The sequence below is a fragment of the Sturnira hondurensis genome, unplaced genomic scaffold, assembly GCF_014824575.4.
Source record: "Sturnira hondurensis isolate 20B ecotype Veracruz unplaced genomic scaffold, ASM1482457v3 Scaffold0005279, whole genome shotgun sequence".
Taxonomy (NCBI): Eukaryota; Metazoa; Chordata; class Mammalia; order Chiroptera; family Phyllostomidae; genus Sturnira; species Sturnira hondurensis.
In genome coordinates, this window is record NW_028077910.1 from 11,972,991 (window position 1) to 11,994,599 (window position 21,609).

Sequence of the window (21,609 nt, forward strand, 5' to 3'; positions counted from 1 at the left end):
GAACATAGATGCTAAAATCCTCAACAAAATATTGGCAAATTGCATCCAACAATACATCAAAAAGATCATACACCACGACCAAGTGGGATTCATCCCAGGGATGCAAGGATGGTTCAATATCCGCAAATCAGTAAATGTAATACACCACATAAACACAAGCAAAGACAAAAACCCCATGGTCATATCAATAGATGTGGGAAAAGCTTTTGATAAGGTACAACACCCATTTATGACAAAGGTACTCAGCAAAGTGGGAATAGAGGGAGCATTCCTCAATATAATAAAGGCCATATATGAAAGACCTACAGCCAACATCATACTGAATGGGCAAAAACTAAAAGCTTTTCCACTAAGATCAGGAACAAGACAAGGTTGTCCACTTTCACCACTTCTATTTAATATAGTATTGGAAGTTCTAGCCACATCGATCAGACAGATTTAAGTTCCAAACATATATGTTTGATTTTTTAGTCTGTGGAAGTTTTCAGTTTCTACAAAGCGGTGCATTAAAAATCATATTTTTCTATGAAGGAACACCCTACCAGTGTGATATCTCTACTTTCAACCTCAAGCAGTGACTGGAGTCATGTGGTTACAGAAGAAATTATTGTGTATATGTCATTGTAACTAGAGTGTGGATGAGAGAGGAAGTTAGGATATAAAATAATGATGAGAGGCTATGAAAACAAAATTCATGTATTCTGCAGACATGAAGTAGAGAAGCTGGGATGCAGAAAAAGAGGAATGAGTATTTGTAGTCCATACTGAAATTACAACTTACCTGAAGCATAAAATATCATTACCATGATCTTAGCTTCTAGAACTCTGAAGTTAGTAACAATTAGAAAAATTGTCCTTTCTTGAATTCCAGCCACACTATTTAATTCAATAATCCACAATGGCAGTTAAATGCTGTGTGAAGAAATGCTTCCTTTTGTATGAACGACCAAAGTAAAGGAACACTCCTTTTCTATTATTACACAGAAATTATTACACACAGTGATTACAAATAAATTTTATTACAACAGTCATAATTTTTAATAGTTTCCTACAAGGTTTTTGTCAGTGTTTACCCTGTTATTTTTATATTTTCCCTCTACCTCAATTCAACTCACTTGTCCATATGAATGCTTTAATTTCTTGTTAATGAAATATTTACCTGGTTTTACAATAAATTGCTGCTTTGATATTTCCATCTACCAAAATAAGAGGTAGCATTTGTCTTTTACAATTTATTTTTAATTTGGAGTTAATTTAATAATAAAGAATTAATAGAAATCAATACAACGTTTTCTAGTGCACACTAATCACAGTCAATAAATTTAAAATATTGAAATATGACATTTGGATATAAAAATTTATATTTATATCTAAAGCCACATAAAGCCTATTTCTTTATGAGTCCCAGATCCATGATTATAGATTACAAGACTAGATCATGTTAAACATTGTAAGCTATTTAAAAAATGTTTAGTTTTTAAAGAATAAGAGGAAAGCATTAGATAGGTTTGTGCTGAGCAGCAAAATGATCTGATGTTTCCATAGAACCAATTTATTACATTCAGAAAAGGTTTAGATGAAAAACTGAGAGAAGTCGACCAGTTAAGAAGTCATTGCAGTTGACTGGGGAAAAATAATGAGGCTACAAGAAAAGAAGAATTTTGAAAATGGAGAGGAATATTCAAATTGAATATGGAGATTATTATTTTTTATTAATCTGACTGATGGAATATATGTTAAAGTTAGGGTTTAAGGAGACAGTACACTTATAGTTTTTGTTTTTGTTTTTATTTTGTTTCACTTTCTTTGGTCCCCTGAATCTGGAAGGAAGATGGACCATTAATGGTGCCAGGAAACACGGTGATCAGACTAATTTATGAAAAAAGGCTTATGAAAGCATTAAGACATTTCAAGTTATTTTTCTCTTTCTTTAGGACCTTCAGTTTCTATAAAATATTTCTCTGTGAAAGTGTACTCTTATGTATCCCATCTTAAGCTATGTGTTAAGAGAAATCTGTAGGGTAGAGTATATGTGAAAACCGAAAGATTACAAATAAAAATGAAAATTGGTCAAACACCGTAGCATTCATTGTTACAGCACATACATTACAAACACATAAATCATATATGTACAAAGATTTTTATATTTTCCTAACAGATTCCTTTAAAAGAAAAAATCAATTTGTTAAGCTAACTAAAAAATTTGAAACCTATCTTTATAATAAGATTTTACATGATTGCTTAGCTTCAGGAAACTAAAACTCACTAAAAAATAAAGCCTTGGGAAAGAAAATATATGTCCCAATCAAAAAATAAATTTATAGAACACTTAGCCACTAGATGAGTGTAGCTGATCTTTCTCCATTTCTCTTCTCTGGATCTTCCTACCCACCATTTTACGAAACATCCCCAAACAACTGAATTCTAGGCATCTCCACTATATGAATAATTCCTTTCTGAAAGCTTGTTAGAGAAATATTAGCCTGTAAATGTATATAAATTTCTGAGCTTGAGTCTCTGCAGACAAAACTCACATTTGGGGAAGGGAAATCTAATTAGTTCACAGTGACTGTGACCACAGTCTGCAATAGTGGAGGCAGCAGGGCGATGGGATATTTAAGAAAGGTGACAATTTTGCTTAGAAGGAAATGTCATGAGGAGCAAGCTGTTAGTTTCTCTAGTATACATTACATGCAAAACAATTTTACCAGAAAAATAGCAGAAAATATCAATTAGCATACAAATATCCTATTTTTAATGCTACTGTCTGAGTTTATGTTGGCCAATTCTTGTCATTGTTTACCTTTTCATTCTTTAAGAAAGAATTCCCAGATCCATAACTCGGGGTATTACTTAACAATTACATAAAAAATAACATTCTGGAGACAGGAACATGAGCACTGGTCTGCAAAAAAAAAAGAAAGAAAAAAAAACCATTAATTTTTTAGGTTGCTGAAAAGTGTGAGCTAAATTTCTTCAGATATTTTGAGTTAAATTGACTGTAAAATCATTTAAGTTTCTCCAAGTTCCTAAAGGAGTATTTACTGTGGAATAAAGTGCAAAAGGTCTGAAATTGCAGACATGTCATGCACTTGTTCCTTTCTAAGCAACTATGCAAATTTAGACCCCAAAACTGCAGCAATGTTGAGTCAAACATTGATTTCCACACATTTTCAAGAAAAAAACTTTAGTTCATAACAGTATTTCAGTACTTATAGAATGTTAACATAAATATTATGAGGATGTTTAATAATCTTACTATCCTAGTGTTATAAACGTTCAATTAAAGTTATTATTTGAAAAAATTAATACTGTAAAAATATAACAAAATATTGACATATAACAATATGAGCTTTCATTTTTTTCTTTAAATTTTAGTAGGTCATTAATAGCAAATAGTTAATATGAGAGTATATAATGTTGCTAATTTTGACAGAATAATAAACTTTTATTTTGCTTTAAGAAGGCATAGGTAATATTGATAAATAGCTTAATACCTACACTAGTGTTCTTTTGTGTAATTTTCCATTTATTTAAATTGTATTTGCATAACTCTATCACATAATTTATGTGACCTTTATGTCCAGTTTCTCTTGTATTATCTAGAGAACACTTATTGTCACACTTATATTCTTCTCACATATTCTAGTCATTTTTTAATACTCACCAAAAGACATGCTTATTAATTTTAGAAAGAAGGGAAGGGAAGGGAAGGAGAGAGGAAGATAAACATTGATATGAGAGAAAAACATCGATTGATTGCCTCTTGTAAGTGCCCTTACCAAGGATGGGCTAGAGTCTGTTTTTTATTTGCTTCTTCCTTTCTGTGTTCTACTCTTTAATATTCTCAAGTGTAATATAATAAAATAAGGAGATAAAGTCATTTAATATGGCTGACAACTCTGTATCTCAATTATTTCTATTCTTTAACTGACAGATTTCTTAAAATTGGTTTTCCTAGGTTCTTATATCTAAGTTTATTACTCTATTATATATCTTCTAGATACATATTATTTAGTCAGATTGAGATTTAATTCAGCATTCAGATTAAGGTAACACTTATCAAGTACCTATAAAAGAGAAGATTAAATATCTTCAGAAATATGAAATCATTTGTCCTAAGAAGATCTATGCATTTAATGTAGGTTTTGATGTACATTGACCAGAGTTCAATCATGAGACAGAAATCACATAGTAATTTAAATAGAGATAGCTTAAAGAATTATTACCCATAATAAGATATTGAAGTGCAAGGAATTTGCTGGTAAGAACTAAAAAAAAGTAGAATATTATAGAAATAACAGATATAGAGAGCAGTCACTACCCCTCCAGCTAAGATAGAGAACCCAAGGAAGACACTCTCTGGCCTAAGGGCCAGGCATTTTTGGAGAGGGAATTTGTGTCTTACTGAATAGCCAAGAGGTCACAATTGTGCCATGCCAGTATATCTTCATGAAAACATCACTTTGGAATTATTGGAAATATGAACTCTATGATGCTTAGAAAAGGTGTTTATGCAGTAGTGTTTCACCAGAGACATTCTACTACAAAACTGTCCAAGGGGGGATGCAGAGAAAAATGACTAACCACTGGGTGTTACCGTGGTCCAGAGAGTGCAGAAGCCAAGAACTGGAAAAGCTATCAGTGGTGCAAGAGCCTGCAGCTAGACAAGCTGTGAGCTGGGCAAAAGCTGGAGGTATACCTCTGTGAAACTGCCTGTGGTGGGTGCTATGGCATAGCTGCTGGCCACAAGGCCCTGTTAAATCCAAATAACAAAGAAGCAGAGAGCATTTTGGCAGGTTGGTGCTAGAGAAAACCATATGCTTCAGAAAGCAAAATCTTTTCCTCCTTCAATGTCTCTTTGTTACAGAACTCTGTTACAGAGTTCCCTCTCCAAGGCGGGGGGGGGGGGGATATTTGGCCCACCCAGGGATGACAAAAACTGTTACAGAACAACAGGCCCTCCCCCCACTCAAGGACAGTATACTAATACCATCCTGACCACCTACTGGGCTCGTCTGTCTGCCGCCAGAGGAAAGACATCTCTCAATGCCAGAGATTTTTGAAAAGGAAAGGAAAGGTTTATTTAAAGCTATACAGACTTAAACTAGTGACCCAATTTCCCCATTAAAATATCGAAGTCCTTTAGGATAACTATAGGTGCCCACAGCACTTCCTTCCCCCCTGCCCTAATTCAGGGTACCATATCTCAGAAAAAGAAGCACACATCCGTGTTTCCAGGCTGCTGGCACCATCAGCTTTGTCGCCACCCAGGCAGGATCTCCAATTAATCCAAAGTCATGTGGCACCTTCTCACGGTCCACTGGCAAAGAGTTTTTTGTACCCATTTTTACAGGCAAAGTCTCTCCTACTTCCCAGGCCACATGGCCAAGGGAGCACCCTAAAACTGCATGGGCTTCTTCTACCAAAGCTGCAGGGGTCTGCAGGGGTCTGCAGGGGTCACTCCACCAAAAGCGTGTGACTTTCTTTTTCACCTGGCTACAGGGGTCCCCACCCGGACAAAGCCATGTGGTTCTCCTTCACCTAATCATAAGGTGGAGGGGGTCCTCACTCTGCTAAAACTGCGTGGCTCTCCCCCTTCTTCTTACATGGCTGTGGGGGTTCCCATTCTGGCAAAGCTGTGTGGTACTCCTTAAACAGCTGCCCTGTCTGTGTTTTAAATCCCCACGCCAGTCCTCCTTTGCAGCCCCATTTCTGACTCCTCCTACAATTGGCTACACCTGCCAGCATTCCTGTATTATTTCAAGTTTACTGGGCTGCCATCATGATCTGGGCAGCTATGGCCCCATATTGTGGAACCAATCCTGTCCAAGCTCCCACACAGGTGCTGTAACTCAGAGGACCTGCACCCAGTTACATCTTGCACGGAAGTCCCTTCCATCCCCCTGGCTCAGAGGAGGGCTACAGTTAACATATCTATGCAGCCAATTACATGTTACAGATATGTTAAATGACCATGCCAGAGGTTAGCTGCAAAGCCCTTGCTGTACAAAACAGCTCTCAATGGCCCTGCTCCATTTGTCCCTTCCCCAACTTACACATGAGGGGTGGGGGTAAAGGTTGAGGACATCTTATATGTCTTTCTGTTGGTGGGATTGCAGACTGGTACAACCATTATGGAAAACAGTATGGCATTTTCTAAGAAAACTAAAAATAAATATGCCTTTTGACCCAGCAATTCCACTGTTAGGAGTATATCCTAAGAACCCTGAAACACCAATCCAAAAGAACCTGTGCACACCAATGTTCATAGCAGCACAATTTACAATAGCCAAGAGTTGGAAGCAACCTAGGTGCCCACCAGTAAATGAATGGATCCAAAAACTATGGTACATTTACACAATGGAATTCTATGCTGCAGAAAGAAAGAAGGAGCTATATGTCTTTCTAATATTTCCTGGACACCTTGAGTTCTGGACCTCATTCCAAATCCCTTTTTTGGCTCTCCCCCCTTGGCTGCACTCTGTTACATCTTCAGCATCCTCTATTGGCAAAGCTAAAATGCCAGCTAGAAAAGAAAAAAATATTTAAAAGATCAAGACTCCTTTTTTTTTTCAAGACTCCTTTTTGCAAAGAAGACCAAATTGTATAAATGTACAGCTGGGAAGCAATCAATGGATAATAGGCATTATAGTGCAAATCCAGAAACTTTATTTTCAGGATAGATACAAATTTTAATTATTCATCTTCAATTTAAGATTTATGTATATAGACATTTTCTCCTACCATTGCACTCAATTATACCTTGTGTGGTAATTTTGAACAAACAGAGGGAAATAACATGATTGAACCCACATCAGGTCTTGAAGGTCTATAATTATCGAGTAAAATTAATGTACTCAGTGTAAATGAAGGATTTGTAGGCTACCCAGGTTTTTCAAGTCAATACAAAGAGATAGATCAGGGAAACAACACTTGAGCTGCCAGAGTCTACAAGACACATTTAAAGAAACACTGGTACCTCTTCCCTGTGAAATCAGGGGTTGATATCTACCATCCGTGTGACATGGCAGAGACTTGGCTTCCATCACATTTAGCCATCTTAGCCTTTATGTTCAAGGAAGTATCACACTCTCTCTGGCATGACTAGGGTTTTTTAATTCAGAGCTGTTCATAGTGATTTGACCTGAGGTCTGAATGATACCTTAGCTATACACAGGACTGATTATCTCAAGCCTTACCTGTAGCCATTGCCATGGAGATTTTCAGGGAGCCAACTACAAGGAATACACTATGGGCAAATAAACACTTCCCACTCATAGATGGCAAAATTCTCACACTGGCTGTTACAACTTCAATTTCCTTAGTTAGATACTTCAACAAAGAACTGCAGTTTTCCTTGTGGCTCTTTTCATACTTATTAGCAAAACTTCTGTATTGTTTTGATAATCTTAAAGCTCTTTATTTTTTGTGAATTCCAAATAAGTATTTAATATTCACAGATTCTTAGTTTTATATGATTCAATTTAAATTATTTTTTATTTTTTATGTTTTGTAGTGAAAAGAGTATTCAAAACTATGGGTAAAGAAATCTCATGAGTCATAACTCTGTCACTTGTATAGCACATTATTTTAACTAAATAATGTTTACTGATTTTAGTTTCCTTGTTTCAAAATGAGTGTCAAATAACAGTATCTGGTGGCACTTCCAATTTCTGAGAACAAGGGTTGAAAATCAGTAGATACCGTTGTGCATATTGTTACTGCTCTTCAACATTTATTGTTTTCTTTCCCATTTGTATAAACCAGAAGACTGAAGTTTCTAGTCACCTTGAAATTGGACATAACCAAATTATTTTATTGACTAATAAAATGTGATATGAAGTATGAGTGCCATTTCTAGGTGAAAGCAATTAAGATAATTCTTGCTGTACCATCTGATCCTATAAAGAAGCATCCGAATGACGGCGCCACAGATCAGAGCAGCCTGAAGTAATAAACCCACATAAGGGACACCTGCTATAGAAGATTTGCCCTAAACCACCGTGGACTTTATGTAAATGGGAAATGAACTTTTGTTATTACAAGCGACTGGCTTGTTTCATACCATAACAAGACATAAAATGTTTTAAAAATTACATTATTGTAGCTGCTCACAGATAGGATGATTGGAGATAACACTTGTTCAGCATGCGTAATAATGCCAGGTACCATTATAGAAGTTTTACTTAAATTATTTCATAAATATTTACAAAAAAAGGTAAGTTCATGACTTTCATTTGAAGAAGCCACTGAGAACCAAACATCTACCTAATTTCCCCAAGTTCATAGATTACCAAATGAAGTGATAGAACCTGTATTCTGAATATATAGTTCTTGTTCTCAATCAGTGATATGATAGAGAGATAAATGTATGGGGATTTCTCTAAAGAGAATTCCAAATAACATATTTGAGTGATACAGCAAGAAAATTATTTTATAAGAGGAACTATTTCTCACTTGTAACATGACACAAGTTAGGCCAATATTGTTATAGTATGTATTGCAAAGTATAGTATATTGTATTTTTCCATTTCTAATACAAAATCTATTATATGATAAAACTACCATGTGAGAAGATACAATAATTTTCTCAAATTAAACTAATTAAATTAATATCAAATGATGCACTTGATTGAATGATGTTTCAATTTGTTTTTCAATAATTATCTCTAAATACTCATAAAAATACTCACCATTTATCACACTTTGTAATAAACTTCACCAAATCCATGAATCCCCCAAAAAACTAACCAAGAACAATTCTACTGAATGTCACATCTGAGTGAAAAACCTGATGTTTATAATTGTTTAGTTTGAAAATCAGTAATTGTTTTAAAATTAGAACAAAATTTGGTTTTGACCTAACACATCTAAATCTTTCTAAATATTTACAGTATAATTCCATATGGTATCATTTAATGAGAAACTGGGTCACATGAATTCAACTGTCCATTACTCAACATCAGAACTCATAGTGGAACACATTCCACTGAATTCAACAGACAATGGAGGGACAATGCTTTTCAACTAGATGTCTTTTTATGTTTCAATATAGAAGGTGTATTAAGCCCAATGAAAAACTTTTTTAAAAAAGGAGGATAAGAAAATATATTTGGCTAACTTAAAGTCATTTTGAAATATCGCATATAAGGAATATAAATTAAACTTGGCAATACACCAATTTTTGTCATCTCCAGAAAATCGAATGCAAAAATTAAGGTTTACTACAGATCAAAGTGGCATTAATGGCAGAAAAAATTGAAAAATGAGAAAGTAACCAGTAATTACCAAAGATGTTGATAACAGTGGTACAGATGGTGTGTTGATGACAGAATCTTTGAAACACCAACTTCTCATTTTATTCTTGAAGGGTTGATAATTAGATTAGATATACTCTAGATTAGAGTAGGGTAGAAGGGACAGGATATTTCTCTTTAAATCTACTCCTGCAATCTCTGCTTACCTGATGAATAGCACTTACCTTAGGGAACCCACACACATACATTCACACATACACTGAAAAGAGAGGCTTCTAAAGCATCTTAATAGAATATATATTAATGCATTAAATTACCTAAATAGACAAAAATACTCACCATGCAAAACACTATGAGCTTCTGAGATCACTTCCTTATATTCTTAAAAAGTACAGATAATTGTGAGAATTTAATCTGCTGAAAATCTGCCACACAAATTATAATCAGTGAATAGAAATATTGATTTTAAAAGGTTATATTATTTTTATGTATAATAAAATTGAAAGTACAGAGAAAGACTGACATTTAATTAAAAATTCCATGTTTTTCAGTGGAATGTCTTTGGAACTAATGAAGATGTTTTCATCAGAGAAAATTATAAACATGAGTATATGAGACTTCCCATTGTTGCCTTAACATGTAAAACACTATGGATCTAACATGAAGACAAAACAGAAGAGGCAGTGAAACAAAATTAAAACTGAAACATGGACGGGATTGGTAAATTCAATTGTCTTATTTAAAACTAGTTTATTTACCTCAGTCTCCATTTATGTGATTTGGGAGGTAGGCACACAATGCAATATACAGATAATGTACCATAAAAACTGTACACATTAAACCTTTATAATTGTATTAACCAATGACACCACAATAAATTTAGTTAAAATATAAATAAATATTTTAAAAAACAGAAACAAACAATTAAAGAAGTAGTTTATTTAGCACACATTTTTCTCATTCTCTACAAAGATATTCAGAAATACTAAAGAATCATAGCGGGACTAGGACGTAAGAGCGGGTGTCTTCAATGACCCAGCATTTGGAGGAATTTCTGGAAGACATAAAGCAGATGGGAACAGATGGGGAACAAAGCTGATCAGTGCAGAGTAGCCTGTGATTCGAAGCAGGCAAAAGTGGAAAACCTGGAGGAATAGTGAGCAGATTTTGTAAATTGTACACTGAAAATGATCAAAGATCAGAACAGAAGGGACTGGAAACAGGGCAAGCTGGGTAATACGGCAGAAACTGAAGAGATCTGGATTCTGAGCTAGCTATTCCCATACAAGATGGCTGGTAAAATCCCAGGTGCCAGGATCTGTTCAAAAATGAACTGAGGGATGTGGTACTGAAGTCTGTCAATGTGGGCAGAAAGCAAGAGAAGATGACATTTACCACATTACACATTTGAATGCCATTAATAAAACTTAGAAGAAAAAGTAATTTAGCAGATTTGGAAACTACCCTGAATCATCTCGTATTTTCTTTCTTAATGTACCCAGGGAACTATCACTTTAACTGAACACAAACAATCCTGACACCTCACAGAGTTTGAAAAATTTGGCAACTAGGGCAACAGTTGAGATCATATATAGGGCATGTAGGATCTCCTCCAGTGACCAACACACTGAATAGCTAAGCATGAGCTCCACACTCAGGCTTCACTTGCCGTGAAAAGCAACTTAGCAACCATCATGCCATTTAAGTAACTCCATAGCCAATGTCCTAAGTGAAGAAACTCATCATCTGCCAGAAAGTTTCTAAATAGAGCTAAATACTCATGTCAAATACCCAAAGCAAGTCCTGGCTGGTGTAGCTCAGTGGATTGAGTGCGGGCCTGTGAACCACACGATCGCGGTTCGATTCCCAGTCAGGGTACATGCCTGGGTTGCAGGCCATTTCCCAGCAGGGGACTCACAAGGAGCAACCATACATTGATATTTCTCTCCTCTCCTTCTCTCTGAAGGTAAATAAATAAAATCTTTAAAAAAAAAATCAACCAACACACATATAGAAAGTCCCATTTGACAAACCCTTGATAATTCAACAGTTTGGGAGTGAATAAACAAAATATACAGCGAGGTGAATATTTAACATGAAATAGATAAAACATCAAGTTTCTTCACTTTAGTATTTTTGAAAATCTGTTAATTTTAAAAAGGTGGGAGGGGATAACGTGAGGAGGATTTTCAGGAACAACTGTAAAGGACATGTGATCAAAACCAAGGAGGTATGGAAGCAGGGGAGAGAGGTGGGAATGGCTGGGGTGGGGGGAGCGGTAGGGGGTAAATGCAGACAACTGTACTTGAACAAAAATAAAATAATTATTAAATATAAATTCATATATTTAATATATATATAGTAAAAAGGACAATGTAAAAGCTTTACACATGGTATAACCCCAATAAAATTGATCAACACATTTTTTACTCAGTTAAACAATAAATCAAATCTGAATAACAGAATAAACACAAAGATTAATTAAGCATATGAGAAGAAAGCACTTGCTTTAGAAAAAAAGATACTGGAATAAAGATCAATAGTGTGGGATTGAGTTATTGAACTCTCTGTTTACTTTGATGACAATCTTTAGAATAAGTATGCCATTCTTAATTCTGGAAACAAACACATTTGACAGAGACACAAAATAATGTCAGAATATATGGTCTGTGATATGCAATTAACCTTCTAAATGTTGATAGCCTCAGTCATCCCAGGAAAAATGCTAGGAAAATGAAAGTATCCTGTCTGAAGATCAAGTGTGTAACATCAACATATTAGATGTTTACTACAGCTTTGCTCACTTTGTCTCCAGTGTTTAATTGGTTTAATCATAGATATCAGTTGCTTTATATTAAGCATATTCTATTTATTTTCTTCTGAAGAGATATGGGGAGACAAAAATAAGATTTCTTCCTTTTTTTAGCTTACACAGGGGTTAATTAGAATAGAAAATGTATTCTTGTTTTAATGAATACTGAAGAATGACATGATTCTTGAAGGATGCTAAACTACCTATCAGCACATATCAATTTAGACTTTTTTTTTCTGAAAGGGAAAGAGTTGAAAAGTAATAATCATACATACGAGGAAAAACGGGAAACTTTTAAAAGAGGTGGGAAATAAATGGATTAATTAGGACAATGATGTATTGATTAAAAAAATAAATGCAGAAAACCAGATAAGACTTTTTAATAAAAATGACTCTTTAGCACCTTTATTAGGAAGTAATCAATAAACACACTTGGAGAAAAAGTATTTTTGGAAGTAAAATGTATAGTCATCAAATAATGGAGAAAAATTCAATAGAGAAACTGAATGGGTACTAATGGGCATGGAATGCAATTTGGAAGATCAACTTTAGATATTACACTGGAATGCAGAAAAAAGAGACTAAGATAAAGAGTGCAAAGTCATGACACTTTAGCCTGTAATAATAGTTCCAGAAGTACAAAAATGAGTGGATAGGGAGGTATGCAATAATCAAATTAATGTTGAAAATTGAAATAAAGAAATTGTTAACTTATAAATACCAAAAAGCCACTGAATAATAGACAAACATATTGAAAAGAAAGCAAAACAAAAGACAGTCAGTGAAAAGTCACGAATTCTAAGGATAAAAAGGAAGCCTTTAAGCTTCCTGATTTGCGTAGATGGTTACAAAGGAAAGGGAATCAGCTTAGTATTAGAAAGCTCCTCCAGTCCATTAAGCTCCAGAAAACCATGTTTTTAAAAAATTATAAAGTCTTTAGTAGAAAAGCATTGTGACATTTAAATTCTATACTTGAGGCAATGGGGCAAGGTGTAGAAAAATATTTCAAGATATGTAAAATCTACAACAGATAATCTACAAGTACGGTCTTTATCTTTTTCTGTCTTGTAGCTAGTTATTCTGGTAGAATTTAGGGAGGAGTAAAGATGCTCTATTCCACTTAAGCCATTGCTGTATGAAGAAACATTATCTCATTACCTCTCCAAAAAAGCTCTCAGGTAACCCAAGTACATAAATTATACCACTTGATTTACCTGGATAGATAAGTTTTTCCAAGGAATAGCCAGGACTCAAGCTGACCTAAGTAGATCTCCTCCTGAGGGCTTTTCTCACTGGGTTTATCTTTTAAACTATTTCATTGTTGTTCAATTACAGTTTTCTGAATTTACCCCCAACTCCAGCCCCAAACACCTTCCTTGCTTCCACCCCCCCTTGGTTTTGTCCATGTGTCCTTTGTAGTTGTTCCTGAAAACCCTCCCCTTCTTTCTCCCATTATCCCCTCCCACCTACCCTCTGGTTACTGTCAGTTTGTTCTTAATTTTAAAATCACCGGCTATATTTTTCTTTTTTTTTCTTTTGTTGATTAGATTCTAGTTAAAGGTGAGATCTTATGGCATTTATCTTTCGCTGCCTGGCTTATTTCACTTAGCATAATGCTCTCTAGCGCCATCCATGCTGTTGCAAAGGGTAGGAGCTCCTTCTTCCTCTGCTGCATAGTATTCTATTGTGTAAATGTACCATAGTTTTTTGATCCATTCATTTACAGATGGGCACTTAGGTAGCTTCCAGCACTTGGCTACTGTAAATTGTGCTGCTATGAACATTGAGGTGCATAGGTTCTTTTGCTGGAGGCCAAGGTAAAATTCTCATTAGATTTAAGAGAAAGGTTGTCTTTAACTTTTGTCCACAATATAACATTGACAACACAGAAACTGTGGCTCTATATTTGTGGTGAACGTGAAATTGAAAGAATAAATCCAACAAATAAAAAAATAGAAAGCAAAAAAATACATGTTAGGTTAATAATGGATGATAGATAGATTGATAGACTAAATAAGTTCTGTGAAAAGCTTTACTTCTGATATTGCAGATAATAATAAAACTATTAAAGTTCTTTTAGAGAAAAAATTTTTTCATGGTAAATTATCTACCTTTTGACACATCCAAAAATATTTTGATACATTCAAAAATATATTTTAAAAGTAATTTGGTAAAACAAGAGTAAATAATAATATATAACAAGTGGAATACAGAGTATTCAGTAAAAAAACAATAAAATTATATTTAAGGATGTGGTTAATAATATTTAACATTTAACACAAAATTCAAGTAAAATTCTTTTTAAACTTATTGAGATGTAATAGACATCTGCAAAAGTTTTAAACTGATACTAAATATAGAGATTGTACATGATTTTTGAAATGTGATATTATTAATTAATAATATTTTAAAATTTACAATCAAATATGATTGATAAATATTTCTAAGTAACTGATGTTATAAAATATAAAGAATTACATAGGACATTCAAAGCAAAACCAAAAATAAACAAAGCCATTTGATAAATAAAATCAAGGGGCAAAAACATTTTTTAAATGTAATATAATTAAGAAGTAAAATAACTCAAAAGTAAAACTAAACTTATTTATGAATAATCTAGTCATTAGTGAATTAAATCTACAAATTAAATAGCAAAATGCACAAATTGTATAAGAAAACCTAATGCAGACTTAAACTAAACATGAGTGAAGTTAATTTCAACATTTGAGAAAAATAAGAGAAAGATATTTAAAAAATGCAAGCAAACAAAAGTCAGAAAAAATATAAATGTTATGCAAAGATTTCAAGAAAACTGGTAATCTTGAGAAGATAAAAAATTGTGCTGAAAAAGCGCACTGTAACAGATGATAAAAATAGACTGATAAAACAATAAATTTTAATGTAGAAATTTATAATTTTTCTTGTACTTAAAAATAATAGGTTTTCCATGTTCAATGAAAAGTATATGCTTCATATTTCATCAAATATATACATATATATACATCTTTTTATCAATCAGTACACAATTACATTTTTAAAGATGTTTTGGAGATATTTATTTTAAATTTATAATTTTTTTCATTTCCTTTTTTGTATTTTTTAATTGTTGCTCAAGTACAGTATCAAAAAACTATGCTACATTTACATGATGGACTACTACACTGCAGAAAGGGTTCCTACCCTTCATGACAGTGTGGATAGAACTGGAGAGCATGATGCCAAGTAAGCCAGGCAGTGAAAGACAAATACCATGTGATCTCACTTTAAGTGGAACTTAATCAACAAAACAAATAAGCAAGCAAAATATAACCAGAGACACTGAAATAAAGAACAAACTGACAGTAACCAAAAGAGGGAGGGGGGAGAGGTTATGGGAGGGGGAAGGGGAAGAGTCATAAAGAAACATACACAAAGGACTCATGGACAAAGTCAAAAAGGGGAAGGAATTAAGGTGGGAGATGGGAGTGGGTAGGGTAGGGGAAATACAGAAATTCTGAGCAAACTAAAATCACAATGAAAAACTCNTACATGATGGACTACTACACTGCAGAAAGGGTTCCTACCCTTCATGACAGTGTGGATGGAACTGGAGAGCATGATGCCAAGTAAGCCAGGCAGTGAAAGACAAATACCATGTGATCTCACTTTAAGTGGAACTTAATCAACAAAACAAATAAGCAAGCAAAATATAACCAGAGACATTGAAATAAAGAACAAACTGACAGTAACCAAAAGAGGGAGGGGGGAGAGGTTATGGAAGGGGGAAGGGGAAGGGTCATAAAGAAACATACACAAAGGACTCATGGACAAAGTCAAAAAGGGGAAGGAATTAAGGTGGGAGATGGGAGTGGGTAGGGTGGGGGAAATACAGAAATTCTGAGCAAACTAAAATCACAATGAAAAACTCCCACTTCTATAAAAAACCAAGAGATAAATTTAATCAGTCGATTAAAAGTAGTAAATAGCATAAAGAACAAAAAAGATAAGCAAACAGTCCCAATAAATAAACAAACTAAAATTTACATGGCTTTGAAAAGATTTCCGTCATTCTTATGCTATGTTAACTACATGGTTCCACTATGCAGCTTGTCTTCAGTTTTCCAAGATTCAATCTGAAAAAGATTCAATCTTAAAATAAATTTCTCACATTCAAACTGAAAGGGAATACGGCTAATAATATGCAGTTCTCATAGAATCTACCCTGAAGCAACAAACTTCACTTGCACTCACATTGTACTGTCTAAAAGCAATTTCCTTTGCCACAGCTAATTCTGAAGGGGGCAGGAATGTTTCATTTGACCTGAAGGAAAAAGCCACCGATAATTCAATGATACCAATGACTAACACACTGCCTCATTTTGGCCCCTAAAAATATGTTTCACTCTCCATTGAAGAGACAAAATACACTCAAATCTCTCTGAAAAATATAACCCAAAAAGTCCATCTAGACATAAGATGACATATGTAACTTTCATTAAGTATTCTCAAATCCCATTTGGCATGTATCGATAGGCAACCTAATCAGGGGGTGACAAAGGTCTTTCTAAGCAATTTTTCACATCCTTTCCATGACCAGTGGCTTCACCTACTGGATGAACCTTCCTTTCCATTCTAATCCTTGCCTACATTGGAAGTTGGTATCTAGAAATACACCCTGGAGCTGAGCAGTTTTCTCAGCCCACTTTTGTACATTTATATGTGTGGGCACTAGAGTTTTATTGTCATATAATACAGGACTGTGCTGCTTATGACAGCACTAATATCCTTTTATCAGTCAGTTTCTTATCTATTTGAATTAAGTCAATTATAAGGGTTAAAGAACTATAGCTAAAAGTCTGTAATACACAGGGTTTTTCTCAACATAATCCTTACATTGCTTTTGTTTCCCAGACCCTGTCTTCTTTCTTTCTTTCTGTTTATCTAATGTGAGTAATGTGAATTTTTACAGTTTGGTAAGAGAGTGATGTGCCTTTGGCTTATTTCCAAGAGCTATCTTTGACTAATTTATAGGATTTAATGTTACCACTTTAATTCATTCATATAATTTCATAATGAATTCTCTGGATTTGATTTTTTGCCCAATTCTGAATTTTCACTGGCCTTTGTAACTCAAAGTCCACCTCAGTTTTATTTTTTCTCTTTGTGGATGGAGCAGAATTTGCCTCTTCCAATCCTGCAAATCTTTGCATTTCTAGCCTCTCTCTTTTCCTTTTTTATTCTCTTTAAAATTTTACATATATGTGTTACTCTACAATCATCATCTTTTCTTAAAAAATCAATAGCATTTTTATTTCTTGAAACAATTGATAGCCTACATACTCATACTAATTTATGGTTTTTAAACATCTTCTCCTACAAATAAAAGTTCAGTAGTACATTACTACACTCTACTTTATCAGAGGGACACTTTAATGGAATGTTTTCTCACTATGTGGTAATTATCATTCTCTCAGAATTTTAAACCATTTTTCCCACACTAGCACCTGCCTTAAGCCTCATTTTTTTAAAATATATAAGTTTTGCCTAAGTAACAAATAAGCCTCAACCTTCGTGGCATAATACGGCAAATATTTCATTCTTGGTCATACTCCCCTTCATAAAGGCTCTGCTCATCTGAATCGATTAGTTAGCAGAAAAGTTTCCACTTTGACATATGCACCCATAACCTGCGAAGAAGGAAAAGGCAAATTGACTCACGAAGCTCTGAGAGAAAGACATAACATATACTTTCATTTAATTGATTTGAGGAAGTTTCGCAATTCGACCAATACTGTTGAAAGGTAGTAGAGAAGCATAATTCACAGTGATAGGCACTCTGCTGACATGACTCTTTCCATCTGCTTTCCCAGGACACGGTATTTTAATCCTTCAAAACTAATGAGGGAGACTCTCTCTCTTCTCAGGGAAGCTTTAGTTCTTCTAATATTTTCATTGATTAATTCAGACCCAACCAGGATAATTTTAATTAACATAAAATCATTGACTTGGGATCTTGATGATATATCCAAAACCCTCTCTTTCCTCCCATATTCTATGTGGGAGAAGAAAGTCACAGGTCCTACCCACACTCAGGGGAACAGTACACAGGGCATGAGCATCAGGGATGGAGGCAAGTCATCTTAGAATATGTTCACTACAAGAAGATGGCTATTGTGTTTTTAACGTCCAAATAAGTAATTTGATCATATTTGTAATACCTTTTGGTTCTGAAGAAAATTAAAATTAAATAATGAAGATTGATTTCAAAACATGAAAGGCTTAAAATACAAAAGCAAAGTTAATCTGAATTACATAATTAAATTGGGTTTCTTGAAACTAAATAAATGTTTAAAAATAAGTTAAATTATTTTAATAAGTAAAGTAGACATATGTGTACTATAAATACAAAGAGTATTCAGTGTATAATAAAGAAGCATTTTATAACCTTATATGAAACCTGGTGTTTTCTTATAGAGAAATATGCATATCAATTTTATCTTAGATTCATTCATTTATTGGGCTGCTTTACAATATCAAGAATTCCCTCAGCCCTGGTTAGTTTTATTTCATGCTATTAAACACTTGTGCTGAGTTCATCTGACATTTAATTCTGAGCAAGGTCTAGCAGCTCCATAACTCACATGAAAAGTACAATGGCAAATATCCAAGGAGTGAAATTTGCTATGATTCATAAGAACAAACACTGTATGCCACTAAAAATACAGGAATATTGTCCAAACAGTACAGCTGATGACTACTTTTATTTTCTACTTCCTATAAACTGACTATTATAATTACTAGCAGCACTCATATTTTTACACTCTTGGTAAATAGTATTGTATCAAATTCAAGAACTAGTAACAGTAGAGAAGTATGAACTATAACCTGGCACAAATAATGCAATGCACTACTTGTGAAATTATACAGAAGATTTCATAAATGACCATAATAATAAGGAAAGACTGAAGAAATGAACCTGTACTTAATATCAGTCATGTTGAAAAGTTTTGACATATTTACAAAAATGTTTTACAAATGTATTTGGCCATACATAAAATAAATGTAAGGTACAATATGAATATATTTTTATACCTTTAGGGGTTTTCTTAAACTTAAGAATATGTGTGCATAATCTATGCATTTTAAAAAATAGTCATATTTGATATATAAAATACTATATGACTATATTTTGTTTTTTGTTTGTTTTTGTTTTTGGCCACTATTTTTATTTTTTGCCATTTTTTAAAAAATGTATTTCATTATTTCTCAAGTACAGTTTTCTGTCTATTACTCCCATCCCATCCCATCCCCTGTGCTCCCCCCTCCCTCCCATTTCCACCCTTCTCAGTTGTTGACCATGTACCCTTTATATATGTTCCTCTAAATCCCTCCCCTATTTCCCCTGAAATTCCCTCCCCTCTGGTCACTGTCAGCTTGTTCTCTATTTCAGTGTCTTTGGTCATATTTTGCTTGATTGTTTGTTTTGTTGTTTAGCTTCCTGTTAAAGGTGAGATCATATGGTATTTGTCCTTCCCATTTGATATAGCAAAAACAAAAATAAAATATCTGGGAATAAATCTAACCAAGGAGGTAAAAGACCTGTATGCAGAAAACTACACAACACTGAAGAAAGAAATCAAGGAAGACACAAACAAATGGAAACATATACCATGCTCATGGATTGGAAGAATTAACATCATCAAAATGTCCATACTACCCAAAGCACTTTACAGATTCAATGCAATACCTATTAAAGTACCAATGGCATATTTCACAGACATAGAACAAACACTTCAAAAATTTATATGGAACCATAAACGACCCTGAATAGCAGCTGCAAGGTCGAGAAAGAAGAACAAAGTAGGAGGGATCACAATACCTGATATTACAAGGCCTTGTAATACCTGTATTACAAGGCCACTGTAATCAAAACAGCCTGGTACTGGCATAAAAACAGGCACAGAGACCAATGGAACAGAACAGAGAACCCAGAAATAAACCCAATTCTCTATAGTCAATTAATATTGGACAAAGGGGGCAGTAACATAAAATGGGGTAAAGATAGCCTCTTCAACAAATAGTGTTAGGAGAACTAGACAGCCACATGCAAAAAAATGAAACTCTAGCACCATCTTACACCATACACCAAAATAAATTCAAAGTGGATAAAAGACTTAAATATAAGCCTTGACACCATGAAAGTCCTAGAGGAGAACATTGGCAGGAAAATGTCAGATATTTCACACAGCAACATTTTTACTAATATGTCCCCTAGAGCAAGGAATATAAAGGAAAGAATAAACAAATGGGATCTCATCAAAATAAAAAGCTTCTGCGCAGCTAAAGAAAACAGCATTATAATCAAAAGACAACCAACTGTATGGGAAAACATATTTGCCAATGATACCTCAGACAAAGATTTAATCTCCAAAATATACAAAGAACTCACATGACTTCACTCTAAGAAGACAACTAACCCAATTAAAAAATGGGGAAAGGACTTGAACAGACACTTTTCCAAGGAGGACATACAGAGGATCCAGAGACACATGAAGAGATGCTCAATATCGCTTGCTATCAGAGAGATGCAAATTAAAACCACAATGAGATAACACTTTACACCGGTGAGAGTGGCTATTATAAACAAAGCAATAAACAACAAATGTTGGAGAGGGTGTGGGGAAAAGGGGACTCTGGTCCACTGTTGGTGGAATTGCAGACTGGTGCAACCATTATGGAAAACAGTATGGAATTTTCTCAGAAAACTAAAATTGGACCTGCCTTTTGCCCAGCAATTCCACTACTGGGATTGTATCCTAAGAACCCTAAAAAACAATCCCAAAGAACCTATGCACCCCAATGTTCATAGCAACACAATTTACAATAGCCAAGAGTTGGAAGCAACCTAGGTGCCCATCAGTAAATGAATGGATCAAAAAACTATGGTAATATACACAATGGAATTCTATGCCGCAGAAAGAAAGAAGGAGCTCCTACCCTTTGCAACAACATGGATGGAACTGGAAAGCATTATGCTGAGTGAAATAAGCCAGGTGTTGAAGGACAAATACCATATATGACTATATTTTGCACATTGTTGTTTTTATATATTATGCATGACTATAAACATTCTACATTTATCCATGGGTTACTTTATAGAGTCAGACAATAATCCTCATATTTTCTTTATTTCTAATATATTATTTTTTGCTTCAGATGATAATTTTAGAATATAACAGGATAAAATTAATCTACATTTTCTTTCAAAGTGTTTAATATAACAAGTGTAAAAATGTATCAGATTCTTTCTGAAGAAGTAAAATATTGTTGAAAAAATCATACCTCCTAATAATTACAACTGCAAACTTTTACTGAGGTTTCATCAATTAATCTCAGAGCTCCAGAGCATTCATATTTAATTGTAATATCTTTTTAACCTAATTAACTATTAAGATAGAATTTTATGGCTATATTTTATTTACAGTACATGAAACACAAATATCATTGATGTATAGTCTCAAATTAATTGGGGAGTCAAAGACTACACTGGATAAATGT